The sequence below is a fragment of the Megascapheus bottae genome, chromosome 20 (assembly GCF_031878675.1).
Source record: "Megascapheus bottae isolate mThoBot1 chromosome 20, mThoBot2.hap1, whole genome shotgun sequence".
Classification (NCBI taxonomy): Eukaryota; Metazoa; Chordata; class Mammalia; order Rodentia; family Geomyidae; genus Megascapheus; species Megascapheus bottae.
Window position 1 is genome coordinate 39,097,697 of NC_143528.1, and position 18,610 is coordinate 39,116,306.

General features: G+C 48.9%; 1 protein-coding gene across 1 annotated transcript in view; it reads right to left on the bottom strand.

The window, feature by feature from the left end:
* Znf395 (zinc finger protein 395) overlaps nucleotides 1-15,996 on the bottom strand; it is a 39,418-nt gene extending 23,422 nt beyond the window's left edge. Inside the window, exon 1 of the mRNA XM_090353664.1 lies at nucleotides 15,964-15,996. The gene's annotated coding sequence lies outside the window, so the exon portion shown is untranslated. The remainder of the gene's footprint in view (nucleotides 1-15,963) is intronic.
* Nucleotides 15,997-18,610: the final 2,614 nt, after the last annotated feature.

The following is an 18,610-nucleotide window of genomic DNA, read 5'->3' on the forward strand; positions in this document are numbered from 1 at the left end:
CTGGTACCATCAGAAACAAACTCCAATGCATACTCTTCTACATTGCTTCATGAGCTAAAGATGTGGCTCAAGTAGCAGAGTGTCCTCCTGGCAAATGAGAAGCCCTGAGTTCAAAGCCCAGAACTACAAAGAAGTGAGAGAAAAAAACTGTCAGAAGGCTGTGCCCTGGCTAAACTGGGAGGACAGTGGAGGAGGGGACGGATACCATATGCCATCTTGCCACCAGATCAGGCCAGCAGGGAGACAGCTGTGCTCCATTCAGGGCCAGCAGAAAACTGGATCCTTTGAAGAAAAGCAGTGGGATGTTCACAAGGAACAAAAAATCACATCTAGCTACTTCATTAGAACTGTTACAAAAGCAGATAAGAGCATAACAGGAAACCTTGAACATAACCCATGGCTCTTCCAAGACTGGCACTCTTTCAGGAATGTGCAAGGGCTATCATTAATCAAAGATTTAGGAGCCAGACCCAGACTTCACCTACTGTACTCATTTAATTCCCCTCAAATGATTTATGAGGTAAGAACCATCAACATCATCATCATCATCCCCACCTTACAGATAAACAAACTGAGACCCAAGCAGACCAAGCAAAAGTGAGAAAGCTGAGATCGCTCAGCTGAGAGTCAGACGTGTCTGATTCCAAAAGCTACCTTTCTGTGCTCTGAAGAGCCCCAGGACTCAGGCGCAGAGTGACAGCGAGGACCAGAAGATCTCTTCAGACTAGAGTCACAGGGAGGGTATGTGGCACGTGCTGGCTGTGTCATGCGGGGGAGATGGGCAGAAGAGTGGTGCCATGTGAAACACTGAGCTTTCCTGGACCCAGGCTTCCCAGAGAGAAGGCACTGCCACACAGTCTGAGCTGCAAAAAAGCTCAGACCTCACGAGAGCTCTCCTCCCTGTTCCTCATCATCTCCCTGTGCCTTAGTTTCCTCCCCTCTAAAATGGACAGGGGTAGAACCACAGGCTCCCATCCCAAAGGACTTAAATGCAATAAGCTGGGTGCTAGTGGCTCATGCCTGTAATCCTAGCTACTCAGGAGGCTGAGACTGAGGATTGTGGTTTGAAACACAGGCAAGAAAGTCCATGTGACTCTTATGTTCAATTAATCATAGAAAAAGCTGGCAGTGGCACTGTGGTTCGAGTGATAAAGTGCTAGCCTTGAGTAAAAAAGTGAGTTCCAGGCCCAGGATCAGCAAAAAAAAAAAGTCAGTGATTTCTTTTTATACACAGTGTCTGGTTTTTAAGAATCACCAATGGGTGAGGGGAGGGAAAGTGAGAGAAAAACATGGGAGGGCAGCCATGTCCAATAAGAAATGTACTCAGAGTGGCGATGTGGCTCAAAGTGGTAGAGCACTAGCCTTGAGCTGAAGAGCTCAGGCCCAGAGGTCAAGCCCCACGACCAACAAAAGAAAAAAGAAAAAGAAATGTACTGCCTTACATATGTAACTGTAACCCTTCTGTACATCACCCTGACAATAAAATTAGAGGTAAAGGGGAGGGCTCATATACTTACTATATCTGACTTTGTTACCTGATATATTGTATATACATATATTTATTTGAAATAGGAAAGGGAAAGGGGGAAAACAAGATGATTGGGGGGGATGGAACTGGGGACAAAAACATGAGAAAGGGTATCAATGTGTGAGAAGTAATGTATCTACTATCTGGCGAATGTAACTGTAACCCCTCTATACATCAACCGGACAATTAAAAATAAATAATTTTTAAAAGCAGGGGGAGAAACAGAAAAAGAGGAGCTTGAAGCTCCTCTTCCTAGAGATTCTTCTGTCCTCAGGTCTGAGAGAACAAACTGAAAGAAAGTAAGAAAATGCCACATTATACACAGATATGCACAATAAATGTTCACCTAAAAAAGACAGCAAACTATGGGTAATGATGGCGAGTCAAACCCACGGGCAGATTCACGGAACAGAGTGAACATCAGAACAAAACAATAAATTCTAACCCTGACAAAGGCGATGTAAAACTTCTAAGAAAAACACACCAAAGCCCAGCAAGGGCTCTGTGCCATCAGCCATCTCCTGTGCAGAGCTGCACAGGAGGCCAAAGGAGAAAAAAGACAGTCTGTACAGCACCACTAGAAAACAAAAAGCCGGAGGCCTGACTCAGTGGTAGAGTACCTGCCCAGCAAGTGGGAGGCTCTGAATTCAAACCCTAGTTCCACCAAGAAAGAGAAAAGAAATATACTACCTACCCCTGCCTCAGCTCCCATAATCTTAGAAAACTGGGTACACAGAAACAGTGGTCACCTCCTCAAGACAGATGACTGTCAAAGCCGGAGGCAGCCAGCTCCGTGCTGAGTGACCTGGCTAAGCTAGAAAGTTCAGTGCCGAGAGAAAGAATCTACCAAGAGAGGGAGAACAGGAGACACTGATGTGCCCCCCAAATCCTGGAAGGCCGAAGAGAGGAGCTGTGGCACCTGTGGGAGAGGGGAACAAAGGAGGCCTGAACTTCCCAAAGCAAGAGTATGAAGGCGGGAGTGAGTGGGTCTCCTAGGGTCCCAACCCATGCGTCTTCACCGTCTGAGGAAGGCTCTGAAGGCAAGGATGGGAGGTCACCAAGGCCACAGAGCCTGCACCACCTCCTGGCTGGTATTAGTACATGGCCAGCCTTGAGGCAGGGCATCTAGCTACAGAGGGCTCGGGGCCTGCCACCATGTTCTATGCCACCCCCGCCCCTAGGGGCAACAGTGGGAAGTGCCAGGGCCAACAGACAATGTCTTGCTTTCTGGGATATTGGCCAGATGTGCAATTCACAGAGGAACATGTGCCTCTCCTTTGATGAACATAAACCCTTCGTAGCAGCGCTGTGGCAAGGCTGAGGACTAGAAAATGTTTCTCTCCTTTCTCTTCCCACTTTAACTTATACTGAAATAAATCCTTGCTAAAACTTAAAAAAACTACTTGGGACCAGGAGAATGGCCTAGTGGTAGAGTGCTTGCCTCGTGGTATGCACAAAGGCCCTGGGTTCAATTCCTCACTACCACATACACAGAAAAGGCCGGAAGTGGTGCTGTGGCTCAAGCTGTTGCACTCTAGCTTGAGAAAGCGCAAGGACAGTGCTCAAGCCATGAGTTCAAGCCCCAGGACTGGCAAAAAAAAAAATTACTAAAATCCTCCCAAATGCCTCACTCTGGCTTGAAAATGTAAGCCACACTGTATGCTAAGATGACACCGAGAGGACCCATGGGAGAGGTGGAGGGCCCCAGCTAGGGTGAAGCTGGCTTACAAGTTACCTTCCAGAGTCCACGGTGGCGCTCGGCCATCCGGAGACTTCCCTACACAAGCTCTCCACAGACAGGCCAAAGTCCTGGGGGCGGGATGGGGCCCAGAAAGCATGAACTGTGGGGCCCCAAAGGTGCTACAGGACAGGTGAGCACACACACGCATGCTCTAAAACCTGCCTCATCTTTAAGTGGTGATTGCATATGCCTCCTCCATCTACCACTGAACAGAAACCCCACACAAGGCCAGCAACAATGTTTCCTCCAATAGTGTGTAACAAAAACAGAGAGGAAGAGACTCACAGTGGCAATTAATTAGGGAAACCTGAATCTGCCTTCTGATTCCAAGGGAGAGAAGGCAGGAATTAAGCCAGACCAAGCCCTGCAGGCTGAAGAGTGGTGAGCCGGTCCTACATGCAGGGCAGTACACCTGGCTTTCTGTACCACCTAGGTGGAAATATAGCTTGCAAACTCCGTGAAGGATACCAACAGCCTGGGACACGGATGGCAGGCAGAGGGAAAGGCCTGGAATCGGGACTGGTCACCAACATTTGCTTACTCCACAGTGTTGGCAGTTATTTTTTCCCCTATAGAAAACATGTTCATGCATTACTTCTGTAATGAAAATTTCATTTATTTTTTCTTAAAAGCAGACCTGCTGATGCGGTGGCTCACGTCTTTAATCCTAGCTACTCAGGAGGCTGAGATCTGAGGATCAAGGTTTAAATCCAGCCTGGGCACAAAAGGACCTGAGACTCTTACCTCCAATTAACCTCTAGAAAATAGGAAGTGGGGCTTGGCTCAAGGGTAGGGCAGTAGCCTTGAGCTGAAGAGCTCAGGGACAGTGCCCAGATCAACTGCAAGCCCCATGACCCACCAAAAGAGAGAGAGAGAGAGAGAGAGAGAGAGAGAGAGAGAGAGAGAGAGAGAGAGAGAGAGAGAGAGAGAGAGACACACAGAGAGAGAGAGAGAGAGAGAGAGACAGAGACACAGAGAGAGAGAGAGAGAGAGAGCGGGAGGGAGGGAGGGAGGGAGAGAGGGAGAGAGAGAGAGAGAGAGGAAGAGAAGAAAAAAGAAAGACAGACCTTTGTCAATACTTTTTTTTTTTTTTTTTTGCCAGTCCTGGGCTTGAATTCAGGGCCTGAGCACTGTCCTTGGACTTTCTCAAGGCTAGAGCTCTACCACTTGAGCCTCAGCACCACTTCTGGCTTTTTTTTCTATGTATGTGGTACCGAGGAATTGAACCTGGGTCTTCGTGCATGCTAGGCAAGCACTTTAACCACTAGGCCAAACTCCCAGCCCATGTCAATACATTTTAATGATGAGTTTAGGAATAATCTGTGCTGGAACCATCTTCATCTTCCTCCTCCTCCTCCTCCTCTTCCCCTCCCCTTCCCCCCTCCCTCTCCTGTCCAGCAGGCTGAGCATATCTACTTCCAGTTTTGCAACACAGATCTTATTTCAACCTTTCAAGTGCAACTCTGTAACTCTGTAGATTGTTAAATTTACATGGCAGTTGAAAAAAGAGACAAAGAAGAGAAAGTTTGTCATGAGGATTTCCGATAATCCTAAGGGAGGTCCTAGAAATAATTCCAAGTCTAACCCAGCATACAGCCCTGCAACACAGGACAAAACACCAGGGCAGACACGTTAGGCATGTGCCCATGCACACACCAATTGCACCACTCATGGCCAGTCATGCTTTCTCCACTTGAGTGACCTAGCTGAGCCTCTGACATTCCCATCTGGGATTCAGATTTCTAACATCAACTTGAATCCCTTGGCCCAATGAAAAGAACCTCAACATGTATTAGACATATATACTATAACATATACTATGTGAGTTATAACTTACGCCATGTATATACTATAAACTATAACCTATACTGTTTATACTGTATCATGTACTGCATATACAACATACTGTGGATACTATTTACAACATAAATACTATATACTATAAAATATGCTATAATCTTTCATTACTTATTGGGGCCACCTAACCACAAAGAACACTAATTTTATCATTGTTTATTTACTGCTGTGGCAGGTACTAAACCTAAGGCCTCATGTGTGGAACAAGTGCATGACCAATGAGCTATATACAGCCCAGCCCTGGATACAGATTTTTAACTACACACACACACACACACACCTCTTCAAAGAGAACTTACTGAGTACTAAAAACACACAATTAGCCCAGCACAGTGGCTCATGTCTATAGGAGGTGAAGATAGAAGATGACAGTTTGAGGCCTGACCAGGAAAAAGATTAGGAAGACTCTAGCTCACAGAACAGTCCTGGAGAGATGGTGCATGTCTGTAGACCCAGCTACACAGGAGGCAAAGGTAGAATTGGGGCTACAAGGTTGGCGTTGGGTAAAATGGAGAAAAACTCTCCAAAAGATAGCTAAAGCATAACAAGGCTAGAAATAGGGAGCGATGCAGAGCAAGCAGGAAACCAAAGGTTCAAACCCCCATACTGCTACATACATAAAGAAGTGACCAGGAGAAAATAACCTACCTCCTGCTGGGGTGAGGAAGACCTAAAAAAGGGCACAAGGAGCATTACAGGGACAATACACAAGTTTTGTCTCCACAAGCATTTGTCAAAAGTGCACACCTAAGACCTGTATGTAAATTATACCTCAATTTTTAAAGACAGGAAAGAAAGCCACACTCAAAAACAGCTTCCCTCCCTGCCACAGAGAGCCCTGTGCTGTCCTGCGGACATGCGGGGATCTCTCAATGCCATAGCGACAGGCCCTGTAAAAATAGACAACAAGATTAAAATGGATAGAGGACACACGAATCTCAGAGCTGCACACAAAGAGCAATTCATGTTCAGAAGAAGAAAAATAGAAGCAGGACAGCAGGTTTTTAATTCCTTCTGAACTTAGCCACTAAACATAGTGGCTTTTACTGCGAATCATCTTTCCAAAACTCCAAGGACAAGAAAGACAGACAGACAGAACTGCTATTTATTATTGTATTTTGTTTTATAAAGAAAAAAAAGTACCTAGGCATGGTGGCACATTCCTGCAATCTCAACACTTGGGAATCAGCAGAGGCAGGTGGGGGAAACCAGGCAGGACTAGAAAGGAGGTTTGAGGCCATACACACAGGGACTGTTTCCAAAAACCACAGAAATAAAGGACACCTGGCTCCCTCAACAATGAATGTACGAAGATTTTTTTCAGTTTCAGTTTTAAATAACCAAAATCTATCTCTGTGTGTGTGTGTGTGTGTATGTGTGTGTACTAGTCGTGGGGCTTGAACTCAGGGTTGGGTCCGGGCTGTCTGTGAGCTTCTTTTGTTCAAGTCCTGCTGGGACTGGCTTCAAACTCTATCTTCGGATCTCAGCCTCCTGAGTAGCTAGGATTACAGGCACCTGGCCCTCCTTGTACTTTTTTTTTTTTTGGTTGATCATGGGACTGGAACTCTGGACCTGGACACTGTCCCTGAGCTCTTCAGCTCAAGACTACCACCCTACCCCTTGAGCCACAATGCCACTTCTAGTTTTCTGGTGGTTAATTGGAGATAAGAGTTTCACAGACTTTAGTGCCCAGGCTGGCACTGAACCTCAGTGAACCTCTTGAGTAGCTAGGATTACAGGTGTGAGCCACCATGGCCAGCTTACTTTTTTGGCTGGTTGGTTAGTGTAAGACAGGATCTTACTCAGTAGCCTAGCTTAGCTGGGAACTCTGGGCTGGCTCTGGAGGCCAGCCTTACTTCTCCCTGTCTCCACAGCAGGCCTGATCATACTGGAACATTTGCAACTGTGGGAAGCTCACTATGGAACTGCCTGCCAACTAAAGAATGGCTTTCCCTGAGGGGTGGAGAGCTACCTTCCTAGCCCACCTCCGCAGTCACTGTCCAGACTGGCAAACCTGAAGAGGACGCCATTCTCCCACCCATGGATCAAATTCCAACACAAGCGGCAAAAGCAAATGTCTACTCTTTCCTACTCCAGACGGCCACTGAAACATTTCGAAGGTGCTACTTACGGTATCCATGTCCTGAGAGTCCTTCAGTCATTCCTGCTCCAGCCCAGCCCCAGCTTCCTGGAGGGATCAAGACTCTACCCCTTCTCAACGTGGTTCCCACACAGTCTCAGGACCCACCAGATCCTGAAGCCAATCAAGTGATTATTTCGTTTGATTATTCATTGAAAAGCTCACAGTGAATTCACAAACACTAGAAAAATGCCCTCCCATAGGACCTGACCCTTTCCAGGTCAGGGACCGAATCTCATTTTGTGACTCCAGTGACCAGTCAGGTGCTTGAAACCAATACTCAACCCTGACCACTACCTACAGATCACTACTGAATCTTCTACCCTGTCTTGACCATGACTAGTAAAATGTTTTCAAAGTAGTAGTATCTCCCCACTGATAAATAATAAATTGAAGGAGGGGGCATTTGCCTCAGCCCATCCAGAAGAAGCAAGGGCTGTATTTTGATATTAGTGTTATGAATACATTTCCTTCCAGTCGTTCTGTAGGTACACTGGGTCTTTTTTTTTTTTAACATTTAAATTCACATTTTCAGATGTGCCCTCACTTGCAACAGAAGCATTCTTCCCTCTGGTTTGAAAACAATTCCTAACTCCGTACCATTATAAAGACATACCAAAGCCGGGCACTGGGGACTCACTCCCGTACTCCTAGCTACTCAAAGGATATCTCAGGATCAAGGTTCAAAGTCATCAGGAAAAGTCCCTGAGATTCTCAAAGTTGAGCTGTGATAGAGGACTAGCCTTGAACAAAAAAGCTCTAGGAGAGGACCCAGGCCCTGAGTCAAGTCCCACAACCAGAACCAAAAGAAAAAGTAAATAAAACAGACATGGATCAGAACTCACCAAGTACCTGCAGCTCAGGCCATTGGCTATTTCAGTTGTTTCCAATTTTTCCCCATTTTTTTCAAAACTCTCTTATTGTATCTGTATAAAATAGCATTTACATTTTAAATATGATCTGAGAAATAACCCTAGCAGAAGAATTATCTTATAATATATACATATATATATATATATATTTTTTTTTTTTTTTGCCAGTCCTGGGCTTGAGCTCAGGGCTTGAGCACTGTCCTTGGACTTTCTCAAGGCTAGAGCTCTACCACTTGAGCCTCAGCCCCACTTCTGGCTTTTCCTAAGTATGTGGTACCAAGGAATCGAACCCAGGTCTTCGTGCATGCTAGGCAAGCACTCTACCACTAGGCCAAACTCCCGGCCCCTAATATATACATATATTTTGATTCAAAATTTCAAAGCTAAATCAGGCTTTCTATTTGTTTCTTGCTGAATTCTTTCTAACTTGGGTCCCCCATGATAAAATGATTCTGACCCTTGGTCTATCTCTTAAATAAGCAATCCTTCATCCATGTGCTATTAACACATAAGTATACCTCCCACACTGTCATCTATAACAGTGGAAAATGCTAAACAGCTCAAAGCCATGACTGGAATACAACGGCACGACTCTCAGACCCCTTTCCTAAAGGAGGTCGACTCAGTGCCAATAATGAATGGTTTTCTGTGTGATTATCAGGTTAACAACACCACCGAACCCACATTTTACCACGTAGGATTGAACATGGACAATCACATCCTAAGACATTGTTAACACTTCACTAAAGCCACAATGAGCCACAGCTGCTGCACGAATGCTCCCGTTAGAAACCCAACCATCACATAGTACAGCGTGGATTCATTCATTCCTTTTCACACGAGTCAGCTGGCTTCCAATTATGCTGCCACCCTACAGCCACACATTTAAGCAAAATGCACTTTAGCTGTTTAGGTTTTTGTCATTGTTGTTTGTTTTGTTTTCTTTTGAGATAGGGTCTTACTACAAAGCCCTGGCTAGCCTGGAAGTCACTATATAATCCAAGCTGATCTCCAAGCAGGAGCCTCCGGTTCCACCCAGGTGCTAGTGTTATTAAAGACATGCACTTCCATGTCCAGGTGCGATACTGGAGTTTGAACTCCATCACGCCTGCAGCAGCCCTTTTTGCTCTGTGTTTTGTTTTGTCTGTGGGTCCTGGGCCTGTGCGCTCGTCAGTTCAAGGCTACCACCCCACCTCTGTAGCCACAGCCCCACTTCCCATTTTCTAATGGTTAAATGGAGATAAGAGTCTCATGGTCTTTAGTGCCCGAGCTGGCTTTGAACCACAAGCCTCAGATCTCAGCCTCCTGAGCAGCCATCCTGCCCAGCTGCTCTGGTTAGTTTTAGAGAGGTTCTACCCAGACTGGAACTCTGATCCTCCTGATCTCGCTTCCTGTGACAGCTAGGAATAAGCCGGTCCATCCAGCTATTGATTGAGATCGGTTCTCCTGAACTTTTGTTTTTACCCAACAGGCCTCAAACAGCAATTCTTCTGATGTCAGGGCCCTGAGTAGCATGGGTTAGGGACATGAGCCACTACACCCAGATTAACATTTGTCAACGTTGTATTAACAGTACTAGTTTAATAATTGAAGTGTATCCCACCTGTAACAAGCAGGAGGACTACTGCTCAGTCCCGCTCACTGTAGCTTCCTGGGAAAAAGCTCTGGCATCTCTGGTTAAAGCACACTGCTGTAGATTTCAAGGACTTAACTTACTCCAGGCTGCTCTCCCAATAGGCCTGATGATCTGGAGTCATTTCCATTAGCCCCTGTGCTTGAACAGCTATTCTGTCTGGATTCTGGGGACACTGCAGGGGCAAGGAAACACGTGGCATGGCTCCTCCATTCCTCCTCATGCTTCCCTTGTACTGATTCACAGAGCCGAAGCTCCTGAGAATCTAATTTCATACAGCATTTGACAGCATGACCCACGTCTCACCTAGTTATTTCCTGTACCCAGACAGCATCCTCAGAGATATGTGCTGGGAGCCACTGCTCAGCACAGTGGGATACATCCAGAGCTGGGAAGTGGGGATCCCTGGAAATCTATCTCACTCCACAGAATGCAGGTCAAGGCCCTCTCTAAAGAAAACCATTCCAGTCATCATAACAACAGTTCAAGTTTCAGCCACCAACAACTCAGAACACGCTGCTGACTTGTCGAAATCAAGCGCACCGCACACAGATATCTGCAATTCCATGTCACTTTGCTGCCAGAACCCATGACGAGCCAACCATCCCCAACTCGTTGGCTTGACATTCAAATCCCTCAAAAACTGAGGCTGCAGGGCCAGGAGTTTGGCCTGGTGATAGAGTGTTTGCCTAGCATGCACATAGACTAAGGTTCAATTCCTAGGTACCACATACATAGAAAAAGCCGGAAGTGGTGCTGTGGCTGAAGTGGTAGAGCTCTAGCCTTGAGAAGGCCCAAGGACAGTGCTCAGGCCCCAACTTCAAGCTCTCAAACTGGCAACCAAAAGAAAAAAAAAAAAAAACAAATTGAGGCTGCAAACAAATGTAACTGTTGTGTTCAGTGTGCACTAAGAACTATGCCACTTGTGTGGAGGGGGGGAAGGAGGAAAGCAAAGGAAAGGTGACATTACCTGTCTCATGAAATGGTGACCCCTCAGTACAACAACTTAGTGATAATAACAAAATTCTATGTCTTTAAATCTGAGATTGCAAAGCTCAATGCCTGAGGGGCTTGGCAAAGAATGTAAGCAACTAGACGGAGGTGACAGGTAGTGCCCCCAGGCCCACAGCCACTGGGGACTACTGAGCCCTATCCCTGTCCACGATATACTACCATTACTACCGTTTCTCGGGTCCCAGTCACTGCGGCGTCTGACTTTTAACGAGTCTCACCCCCAGAGATTCCAGGACTTTTTTCCCCCAATTTTGTTAAAACTTCAGTGCTATCCTAACTATAAACATCTAGTAGGTCCCCTACTTGCAAGCCCCACACTGCATACACCCCTACACCACTTCTGCTGCAGCATGAAATCTCCCTCCTCCCTCACTCATACAGCCAGCCACGCCCACTTCTCATCCCTGTACCTCCCCCAGGCCACACTGTGACATCCCTCCCGCAATGAGCATCTCTCACTTTTCTTATTCTAGAGTTCTTCCAAGCCAGAATGGTGGTGCACACCCGTAACCCCAGGTACCTGGAGGCTGAGGTAGGAGGATCTTGAATTCAGGCCAGTTCCAGCAAAGTTACTGAGAGCCTAGGAAACGTGAGGGGATTGCGACGGAGAACCCTGGAAGGGGTGACACTGATGGAGATGCGCTGTGCTTGCAAACCAACATGCTGAGGCACTAGTGGCTCATGCTTATAATCCTGGCTACTTGGGTGGCTGAGATCTGAAGGTAGTGGTTCCAAGCAAGCCTAGGCAGAAAAGTCCATGAGACTATTATCTCCCATTAAACACATACACACATACACACACACACACACACACACTATATACTACTATATATACACATATGTGTATGTAGTATAGTAGGTATATACTATATATATTATATATGTATGTATATGGAAGTGAAGGTGTCACTCAAGTGACAGAGCACTGGCCTTAAGTTATCAAAGTTTAGAGACAGGGGCTGGAGTTGGGCCTAGTGGAAGAGTGTTTGCCTAGCATGGGCAAAGACCCAGGTTCGATTACTCAGTACCACATACCTAGAAAAAGCCCAAGGTCCTGGGCGCAGTAGCTCATACCTGTAATCCTAGCTACTCAGGAGGCTGAGATCTGAGGATCACAGTTCCAAGCCAGCCCGGGCACTGAAGTCCATAAGACTCTTATCTCCAATTAACCACCAGAAAACTGGAAGTGGCACTGTGGCTCAAGGGGGAGGGTGGTAGCCTTGAGCTAAAGAGCTCAAGGACAGCACCAAAGCCCAGAGTTCAAGTCCCACGACCACCAAAAAAAAAAAAAAAAGGCAAGCAAAAAGTGGTGCTGTGGCTCAAGTGGTAGAGCTTCAGCCTTGAGAAAGCCCAAGGACAGTGCCCAGGCTCTGAGTTCAAACCTTATGAATGCGTAAAAAAAAGAAAAGAAAATCCAAAAGTAGAAGTGTGGCTCAAGTGGTAGAGAGCTAGCCTCAAGCAAAAAGGCCAAGTGAAGGCTGAATTCAAGCCCCAGTACAAGAAACAAAAAAAAAAAAGAAGTGGTTGGATCAACTAGAAGGAATGTTTATTTAAGTAAAAATTGAATAAAAAAATTTAAAATGTCAGACGTGTGCACCATACAAAGGGATGTAACATATCGTGAACTGAAATTAATTTTTACACATGATTATGTTTGTACTAGGTTATGATATAAATGTTATTTCTTTTGTTTTCCAGTCCTGGGCTTGAACTCAGGGCAAAAGCACTGTCCTTGGGCTTTCTCAAGGCTAGAGCTCTACCACTTGAGCCACAACACCACTTGCAGTTTTTTATGTACATAGTACTGAGGAATCGAACCCAGATCTTTCTATATGTTAGGCAAGCACTCTACAACTAGGCCAAACTTACAGCCATGAATTTTATTTCTTAATGTAAGTCCTGGTCAAAATAGTATTGAAATCACTGCTCTACAATGAGTAAGTGAATTCAACCCCTGCTCCATGCACTTTTGGGGGGATAAAGCAGGGAGGGGAGGAATGGTCAGTGTTCTCTATAAAGAAAAAGAAACCTGACCCATACCACAGCCTTTCTCCCAGGTCCCCTTGTCTCCTGCCAGTTCACTGATCCTACATGGCAAAGAAGCAGGAGGCTGGGTAACTATAATTACATTCTCAGCTCACTCAGTAACCTTCTGTAATCATCCTTCCAACACCGATGTTGCAAGTACAGAGTTGGGGAATTTGTTAGGCAAATCACCCTAAGTCACCCTCGCAAGGAGAAAGCAAAATTCAAGGCTCAGAAGAAATGGCACCAGCTCCTTTCTTCCCCCTGGTCCCTCAACTCCTGGGACAGCTGGGCTGAGTTGGAATGGATTGGTTCTAGAAAAGGCAATACCTACACTCCAAATTCCCTCCTTCCTTTAGATCCTCTGGACATTCCCTCTCCCCCACCGCCAACGGGACACCCTGATGAACCAGAAGCGCTCCCCGGAAACAAAAATCCAAGGCGTAATGTAAAATCCAACAATAGACACCTGTAACATTTCACTTCACTTCTCTCCAACCTCCATCCCACCCACCTGCTTACAAAAGACAAGTGACTCCCGTATCCTGGTGCCCCCCCCCATTCCCTAGAGTTGCTTCAACAGCCCAAAGACATCATGAGAATGGCAATACAGAAGGGCAAAATTTGACTTGGATCCAAGTCTCACTCAGGGTTCTGGGGATGACTCCCCACTCACCCCAGTGCCCTGCCCACGCCCCCACTGTATCACAGGGTTCCCAGCAATATCCGAGCTGCCACTGCTGGCAGCGCACCTATGCTCAGATATCTTGGCAAACAGGAGACCTACAGCCTCAGTGTCAATTACTTCTCTGCAAAACACACATTTCCGATTTCTCCAGTTACCAACGACAGTAAGGCCAAGGTCCTGGCAAACCATCAATTTCCACAAAGAATTTCCCTTGGTGTCTTCTTCACCCTGCCCCTGTCAGCAGATTACTTCGACAGTAATGTTTCTAAGACCCATCTGCTTTTCCATCTCCAATTAAACCCAGCCCAACCCCTGAGCATGCCATAAACGCCAACAGTGTGCTAACTAACGGGTGTGGCTCTAACTCCAAACGTTACTTTCAAAACCCTTTCCACATACTCTCCTTACATCACTCCCTGATCCCCAGGTCTCCCCAGTACATGCAAGAGAGCACAATCCCTCAGTCTGGCTTTGTAAACCTTTCACAATCTCTGTCATGGTTCCTCTCCATGTTGATCTTCTTTTCTTGGTCCCAGACTGCAACTTGAACTCAGTACCTGACACTTCTGCTTACTGGCTAGCCCTCTACCGTCGGAGCCAAGCCTCCAATCCCTCCATCTTCATCTTCCATGTTCGGGAAACATCCCAAGACAAGCAACGCCAATTTGTACATGTACATTCCCACCTCGTGGCCCACCTCAAGGGTCTCCAACAATGCAGTCTAGGGACCCTGTGGACTCCCTCCCCACTTCCCACCATGCGTCTTTCTGCCCCACTTGTTCTGGCACATCCCTGTGGCCCTGTCTGGAGTTTCATTTCTGTGTCTTCCCTGAGGTAGGAAAGCAGGAGGACATCTTCTCATGAACTTCCGTACCTTTCTTGCTGAGGACCAGTTCTTCTTGCATCTCACCTGTTAACTTCTCTCCTGACTCTGCTGGGTCCCCACCTTGCAGCATGTACCCGAACTGGGCAATCAGAACACATTAACTTGAAACCGAGCTCTCCAGTCGCTTTGCCCTAGGTTTCCTTGCACTTCTCCTTTGCCTCTCAACATCTCCCAGAGAGCCAGGCTCAGCGCGGGAGAGCATGACAGCTCCTCCCGGGGACCCCCAGTATCCTATTTCAGGTTCCTCCAAACCAGAAACCTCTGTTTACCTCTCGGGTGTCCCAAGACAGCTTCCATACCTGTTGCTGGGCGGGGATGTACCTCTGTGGTAAAGCGCTTGCCAAGTGAGTGCCATGTCCTGGGTTCGATCCCAGTGCCATAACGGAAAGAACGCCCCCCCCTCCCCGCCCTGGAAAAGACGGTGAAAGCAACTCCATACCTGTTGCTCACGCACTTTGGAGCGGACTGCTGCCCCAGGGACGCCTTTCTGGGAAGGGGTGCAGAGCAAGCGGCGAGGGCCTGCGGGCAGGCTGGCCCCGGGGCCTGGCACCGCGGACGCCAGCCCGGGGAGGGCCTCCCCCGGGGGCAGCGGGCGGGGTCCCGCGGGGCGCGCGCCGCCGCGTCCCTCCACCGCCCCGCAGCGCGGCCCTCGAGTTCCCAGAGTGGGCACGGGAAGGCTGGGCGGCGACCCCGGGCCTTTGCGCAGGACCAACTCCCAGCCCCGGCCCCCACCCGGGCGCCCCGTCGGTCTGTCCACAGTGCCAGGGGGCGCGAAGGGCCCGGGCCGAGGGTGGCGGCCGGCGGAGGGCGTGTCCTCGCCGCCCCCCAGCCCCGCGCCGCCCGGGAGGGCCGGAGCGCGCGGGCGCCCGAGGCCCCGCCGGAAAGGCGGGCTGCCCGGTGAACAGGTCGGTCTTCCTCCCGGGGGCGACTCCCGACCACCGCTCAGAGTTGGGAGGGGGCCCCCGACGGGAGGAGGTAAACAAGGGGCGCCGCCGAGGGCTGGGGCCGCCCCCCGCCCCTCCCCCGGCCCCGGCGGCGCGGGCCCCGCCGCAGCGCCCCCGCGTCCCGCCCTCCGCGGCACCGGGCCGCGCCGGCTCGGGGGCCCCCGGGCTGCGGGCCCGGCCCCGCGGACGTGCAGAGCGTGGGAAGTTCCCGGCCGGCCGCCCCCCCCCGGGGCCCCGCGCAGCTCACCTCGGCCCGCCGCGCACCGCCCCGCAGCTCCCGCTCGGACGGCCGGACCGCCCGCTGCAGCCGCCCCGGCCCTGCCCGCGGCCCCGCTCCGCTCCGGCCGCCGAGGCGCAGTTCGCGCCCACCTGGCCGCCCGCCCTCCCCGCTCCCGGACACAGCGCTCACGTACTCGGCCGCGGCCACAACCCGGCCCGGATTCCCCGCCCGGGAAGGGAGCGGAGGAGCGGCGATCGCCGCCAGTCAGCCAGCCAGCCAGCCAGCCAGCGGGCGGGCGGGCGGGGAGCCGGGAGACTCGGGGGCCACCCCGCCCCGCGCCGCCAGCCCCGCCCCGCTCCCCGCCCCGCGCCGGGCCCCGCGCGCCCCGCGCCCCCCGGCTCGCCCGGGAACGCACCGGCCTCGCGTAGACAGTCGGCGCTCAATTAGTGCCCCGGCGGCTCCTGGCCGCACATGCGCACTTGAACCTGACCCGGTGGTGACCGCCCCTCCCCGACTCGGAGCGGGCCGCTGGGCCCCGAACCCGACCGCAGCCAGGGCTGCACTTTTTTTTTTTTTGCACCGAATTGCAAAGCCGGCCAAAGTTCCTGGCGGTTGTTTTTCCAGGCCCTGCCCTGGCACGGGGACAGACTTCTCCGCCAGGCCGAGTGCGCCCGGGCGCGGGAACGCCCGCCGCGCGCGGCCCACGACGGACCGGGCCGGGCAGCCGGGGCGCGCGGGCCCGGGCGCGGCCGGACCGGCGCGGGAGACCGAGCTTTCCTCGCGCCCTCCGGGCTGGAGCGGCGGGCGTTATCGACTGTTTCTGGAACTGAATGGGGGAAAGTTAACTATTAGCCTTCCGCCCTTGTGTAAACAACACCAGTTGCTTTTGGATAATTTGTAACCGGGAGAATGGAAGCGGTTCCACCGATATCGCTCCATGTTTTTCCCTAGATAAGCCCTGTGCCATCATGGCAGAGAGGAGGAGTGGGTATATGAGCAGATGTAGGGAGGTGACTCTTCCTCAAATAATAAAGAAGTGTCTCAGAATGCCTTCAGACGTGGTGTGTGCATGGCTTGGAGGGAGAGGAGAGCCGAGAAGCTGCAGTCTGAGTCACTGAACTCCTGGCCTAACTTTGTGCTCTGCAGCACGTTCTTCAACTGTGTGCCATGAAAGCAAAGAGCACAGCAAATAAGGAGGAATCGTCTTTCCCTTCCTACCATTTATTAATGACGTGAATACTAACTGCAGTCTTAACTACTTAGACCTGAGGATCGCGGTTCAAAGCCACCCTAGGCAGAAAAATCAGGGACATTTTCATGTCCAATTAACTAGCAAAAATCTGGTAGCGGAGGTGTGTCTCACGTGGCAGCATGCCAGCCTTGAATGTATGAAGCTAAGCAGGAACACAAGTCCCTCAGTCCAAGCCCCAGTACAAAAAGAAAACAAACTAGAACCACAATTCAGCTCAAAGGCTAGTTCTCAACTGCCCCAGCAGACACTTAGACATGTTTGATCATCACAACTAACAGGGAGGACATTCCTATGGTATCTGGATTGACAGAGACCAAGAAGGCTACAGTTCAATATCCTGCAGTACCCAAGACAGCCTGGGAAGGTAATTTACCTAAAGAAGTATCTACTAAGCTCATTGTTGGAAAGGCCTGTATAGAGTCATTCAGTGGCCAAAGACAGTCTTAAACAGACAACCTCTAGAAACTTTGTGTGGGGCCACAGCAATTGCTTTAAGATGCAAAGCCTTCCCTTAACCTGAAAGGGCAGATTAGAATCTGACACTTCTTCATTAGAGGAATAAATACAACCCACACATAGCTTTGTGTGGTTCTCTTTTGTTCTCATGGCCTACCATCTACTCACCTCCGTTTTAGCCCTCACTCACCCTCAAGCTTGGCACTACAGACCCTTTCTCCTTGGAAGTAGATTATTTTGCACATAACAATTATAGAACAATACAAGACAACATATAATTAAACTTTAATTGCAGCCCTGAGACTAAGGTGGTTCAGAGGAAAGGGAAATGGTCCCTGCAGCAGAGCCCAGGGCTTGCCTGGGAGACTGAGCCGTTCAGGAAATGTTTATTGAACAAAATGAAATGTTTAGGGACAGTTTCCTATACAAAGTAGGACCCCAGCAAATCTATACATTTCATTGCAGTATTTAAACTGTTAGATTTTGCAAAAGAACATGGATATCTGGCTGTGAAATTACTTTTTCTCAAATACCTAGTTCATAGATATGTGTGTGTGTGTGTGTGTGTGTGTGTTTATTATCCTTACTGTAAAGGTAATGTATGGAACCATTACAGTTACACAAGTCAGGCAATGAACACATATCTTTTTGAACAGGATCACTTCTTCCCTCATTTTTCCTAGTTTTTCCCTCTCAATCCTTCCCCCGACAAGCTGTACAGTTCATTTTCAACATAGTGACTAGTGAGTAATCACTGTCCCACCATTTTTGTGCTTCCCCTCTCCAAAATAGATAAACTTACATACAAGACAAAAGGTACAGAAAACAAAAACAGCAACAAAGGCAGGTGGGGGGGGAGGAGGGGAAAAAATCTCTTGTTCTGTTTCTTATAGTTTATTTCAACAAGCATCATTTTAATATGATCATATCAACATAGCTATGGAGACTTTGTGATCCTCTCCTAAGAATGGCTTCCTTTGGTCCAGTATAATTTATCATGTCCGTGTGTGTGTGTAAAGTACAGGAGGCCTTGTTGTGGTAGTGAGTCTGAATACTCAATATACGAACAGAACCCACAGTGTGTGCTATTTGAAATGGTTGTCCACATGCTTTCTCCAAGCATATGCTAGATGCCAATCTCTTCCTACAGCAGGTAGATACTTGCACAGTACACATTCCAGAGTTCAGCGCATGAACACCAACTCAGACAAAACATCCCTTCGCAAACATCCAGCCCCAACTAAGCATTCACACACATTGCACAGTTTACACCTTCCCAGGTGCTTGGATGCACTGGACAACACACAGTAGCAGGAGCCTGATTTACTTAGAAAGACCATCACTACTTTCAGTG